The sequence below is a fragment of the Sinocyclocheilus rhinocerous genome, unplaced genomic scaffold, assembly GCF_001515625.1.
Source record: "Sinocyclocheilus rhinocerous isolate Xijiao unplaced genomic scaffold, SAMN03320098_v1.1 scaffold584, whole genome shotgun sequence".
NCBI lineage: Eukaryota > Metazoa > Chordata > Actinopteri > Cypriniformes > Cyprinidae > Sinocyclocheilus > Sinocyclocheilus rhinocerous.
In genome coordinates, this window is record NW_015630348.1 from 1545680 (window position 1) to 1550799 (window position 5120).

The window sequence follows — 5120 nt, forward strand, 5'->3', positions numbered from 1 at the left end:
TATATATATATGTCAAATATAACATGCAACTCTTGCCAAATGTAACTCTTGCCAAAAGCTTTAGACTGTGGGGAGAATTTTGGATGTTATAATGCAATGTTCCTATTTTGAACACTTAAAAAAAGTAAAAAAGAGAGATTCATACAGCCATTAGCCTCAAACACATGGCCTATTATTGTCCAACAAATTCAAATCAATATGAGACTTTGATCCCGGCAGTAGGTGAGCATAAGTGTATACCCGATTCATAACCACAGAGTGAGCTGGAGCTATTTCAGGAGACTTAATTGTCACCTCAGAGTCCTCACTGACAGATACAATAAGCTGGCAGGCCGCAGTGACTCACATTTGAGACTCTCGCCATAGGGAACAAGTGATAAAATGAGAGAAGCGCTGAATAAATGAATCAGAGGGACAGTATGTGTGAAAGAGAGTGAGTCAATGAGTAAGGCTTCAGACAATGTCTATTATTTTATTGCCAGTGATAGACACAGTATGGCATTTTTTTCCAGTAAAAAACAGGACAATAGAGGTTTCAACGACCACAGCATGCATAGTCTGATGGGTTTTTTCTTTTTCTTCTTTTTGGATATGAAAACTCAAAATAAGTTGGATAAAAAAAGTTTAGAATCCATAAGTATTTTATTGATTCATTTTTGAAGAAATTAATACCCAGGAATGATGCATTAAATTGAAATGAGATAGTAAAGACTTTTACATTGTTGCTATATATATGTTGTTGTTTTACTTTCTATTCATCAATGAATCCTGAAAAAAAGATTGTTTCCACATAAATTAAGCAGCGCAATAGTGTTCATCGTTAATAATTAGACTATTAGAATGATTTCTGATGGATCACATGATACTGAAGACTGGAGTAATGGCTGCTAGAAATTCAGCTTTGTCCTCAAAGGAATGAATTACATTTTAAAATAAATTAAAATAGAAAACAGTTTGAATTGTAATAATATTTCACAATTTTCCGGTTTCACTGTATTTTTGACCAAATAAATGCCTTTGTGAGGATGTAAGTGACTTCTTTCAAAAACATTAAACAATTCTTACTGACACAAACTTTTGAATGGTGTACATTGACTAAATGTATAAGAATTATTAGAACAGCAAAGAGTTTGGCAGTTTAATGTTTGGTTAAATTAGTTATATTCCACAAAATGTGTTACATAATGACTAAGCAATTATGTGTTCCTCATAGTTTGAAAAAAGTTTACATTAAAGCAGGTAATTTAAGGTCAGTGGTTCTCAACCAGTGGGTTGCACTTCATGTCATTAAGCAATGTCAATGTTTTAAGAGCATTTTTGTTTACTTTTGCACAATAAACAATTGTGATGCTGTGTTGGAATAAAGCACTGCTTCAAGGCCTGGTTTGACATCAACTTAAATTGATTTAACTTCTGTTAATTCAACATAAAATTAAAAGTTTGTTGAACTTTGACTTCATAGACTAATCAATACTTTTCTACAGAGTGAGTCACTAATTCAGAGCAATGCCAATCCTAGCTTAAGCCAACTCTAACACAAAAAACTATTTTGTGCACTTTCATATATTTAAAAAGCACTGCTGAGAATGATATGATTTTACTGTGAATAGCTGAGGAGAAAGAAGCTCAAAATATCAATAATACATGGCAAGATTCAATCTGTCCGCATTATGCAGTGTGCTTTCTTTGGTGAAAGAGAAGCGGCACATTTGCCCTCCACTTTAGAAAACAGATCTTTTCAAAAGACGATGCCATGCCGGAGTGTTTCCTTTCCCTATAGGTCTGATGCAAAGGGAGACTGGCGGGGGGGCCACAAGAGGCTGCTAAATGTTTGTTCTGGGATCTTTGAGTAAACTAGATAGCATTGATTTCTTAAAACTGAATTGGCAGACATCACAACATCAAAAAGCATTGATGAGACTGCTAGATATTTGAGAGAAGCCGTGTGTTAATTCATTGCTTGGCTTCTGAATACAGCGGTTGGTGAATACATCTGGGGGAACATAGTTATCGCTATTGACTTTTTCAAAAAGAGCTATGTTCAAATTTGAATGATGTGGCAAAGACACACAAGACTGACAGCATCTTGAACACAAAGATGGATCTGGAGTCTTTTTATTTCAGTTCTCAGACTCACCATCAGCAAATCTTATTTTTATGTAATAAATAAATAAACCCCCCACAAGCTCAGAGTCTGTCATGAATTTACACACTACTATTCAAAAGTGTTTAATGTTTTTGAAGGAGCCCTTTGTGCTCACCAAGTTTTCCATTATTTGATCAAGTAATCTGTTTTAATTATTTGATCTGTTTTGTATTTCAACATATTTTAAAATGCAATTTGTGATGGCAAAGCTGAATTTTCAGCAGGCATTAACCCAGTCTTCAATGTCACATGATCCTTTAGAAATCAATCTAATATGCTGATTTATGAAGTAATATTATCAAAGTTGAAAGCTGCTTAGTGTTTTTGAGGAAACTGTCATACATTATTTTCAAGATTCTTTGATAAATAGAAAGTTCAAAAGAACAGCATTTATTTGAACTAGAAATCTAACATTATAAATGCCTTTACTGTCAGTTTTGATCAAATTAATGCATCTTCACTGAATAAAAGTATTAATTTCTTTCATAAAAAAACAATCTCCAAACTTTTGAACAGCAGTTTATACTGAGGAAGTTCTCTTGAACTAGTGATTGCACCTCCATTTGCACAAATGGGGGGATTTTTTGGCACCCACTTCCATGCAACAGATGGAAAACAATCAAAGAGACAAAGAATAAAACTATAGTGTATTGCTAAAGTAAAAATGTAAAGAGAGAGAATGAAGCCAGATGACATTCCATAGGGCTTTAATAACCCTTGAGAAGAAGGATTTGGTCTATACAGAGTGCAGACTTGCCTCCAAGGCAGGGATATGACCTTCTCTCTAAGGCCTCCATGATCAATACAGGCCTTTCAGTCAGCGCTGGACCTGATCCCAAGCTAGTCCCGTCCACACTGGGACAACAAGGGAGCATGCCAGAGCAGCCAGCCCTAGGCCATGCATCTGCTCTAGAGATGGTCCACACAGACAACCCACCCCCATATTAAAAGCCCTTTTGAGCTGGTTATGAACTCCACAGCACAAAACAAAGATTCTATCCATCATGGGAAAGCCCATGGTACATTTAGAAATGGAAGTGTCTGAGGAAAGTTGAGGTGGTTTCTTCAAGCATTTGGAGGCACAGAAACAGAGGCAGGCAATCAATGAAACATGAGGTACAGAAACTTAGAAACAGAAAACAGAAAGACTGTGAGGAGATGTGGAGTTTGTTTTGTCCTGAAGCGACATACTCTCTCTTAAGTCATTGGCTGGACTTATCCAACACACTTTGTTATTAAGTGTGAAGCACATATATGCAGATTAATCAGGCAATAATCCACCCACACTGGGTTCTGTTGCAATATGTGTCTGTTAACTCTCTTAAAAAATTATTTGCTAACACAAGCACATGATAGAGTTGAAAAATGCATTTATTATTATAAATCTAGGCTGCCTGTTTGATAATTTTAGTAGCTTTGTAGAACATTTGTGTATTTCATATTTATATAAAGCACAATGCCGTACATCAAACACACAATCATTCGCATTATTTCCAGTTTCATGGAAATTGTGCAAAAGTACATTTCCTAATGGATTATAGAGGTCAAGCGTGAGAAGAAAGAGAACATTTGCTTGCTGCGTCCAGGTTGTTAAAAGTATAATGGATGTTTTATTGCATTATTTATTCAAAGACAAGGCTATTACATGCACTTTATTGATAGAAATAGAGTGGATCAGCATATTTGCTGGAAGAAAATAAAAGGGAGTTATTACATATAAGGGAAGTTATTGTTCTATTAAATGTAGTTTGAAATTGCTCTAGGGAAGTGGTGAGGGTGATATCTGCCAAGTTGATGAAAGGAGCTTGGTAGGAACGTGAAAGAAGGTCAGACATCTTGCCTCACATATCTAATTGGATTTAGCTCTCAATAGGTATCCTCAATTTCCAGATGACTGTGCAGTTGCTTGGACTGAAAGCACCACCAAAAATGGGATAAGACCTCCCCGTAAATGGAGAACCGGGAGCAAGCCAGACGTGCAAGACTGTGTCTTTGTGGTTCAACACGTTTCTTTTTGTGTGAGAAAAAAAAGCACATAGAAAAGGCGCTTTGCTATATTTTTTCACGTTTCATTTTCACAAATACAGAGAACTTTGCCTCTTAAGGTCAAACATTTTATTCAGCCCTGTTGTGAAGTGAGAAGTGACACACTTCTCTGGACACAAAATGTTTTCCTGTTTAAGTGAGCTACAGTATCCAGATGATGGTTGCCATAAGCAGACATCAGCATTTGTTTACATTTTAATTAATTCCATTAATTATTGATTGATTTTTGCTCATCTGAGTGGTTATTGTTATTGTTATGAATGGAATACTGGCTTATTCTATTATTAATAAGATGTTTCCTGTTTCTCTGTGGATATGTCTGATTGCAGAATGTCCATATATGTGACATACAATAAGCTTGTAATTATTATGTACTTTCAGAGGGCGGGAAAGCGAGAGCAAGAGGAGAAACTATATGAGATGCAAGAAAAAATGTTACTAGGCAACACATGAAATGATTGCAATGACACTTAAAGCAGGGCACAATGCTCTGAATTAAAAACAAACAATCAAATGTGCTGAAATACAAAAGAGCCTTTAATGGTAGAGTCCTTTTCTGTTACTATCTCTGTTTATCAAAAAGTTTGTGTGTATTTGCATAAATGGCTCTGGGTTCTCTACATCATCCTAGATTATATTTAAAACACAGCAATTGACTTTATGGAGAAAAAAAAAAATGTATTTACCTGGAAGCAATATTGGCATATTTCATGATTAAGCCTGTATGTTTTATGTAAAGAGCTCTCTGTTTTTGTCCTGCAGCGTTTGAGGTTCTGGACAGAGGAACAGCAAGAGATGGTCCTCATGCTGTCGATCTATTCATCCATTTTCCTTTTGAGAAAAATCTTTGAGGAGAAGCCCAGCTGTTGCTGTTGAGACTGTAATATACAGTATATATATATATATATATATATATATATATATATAT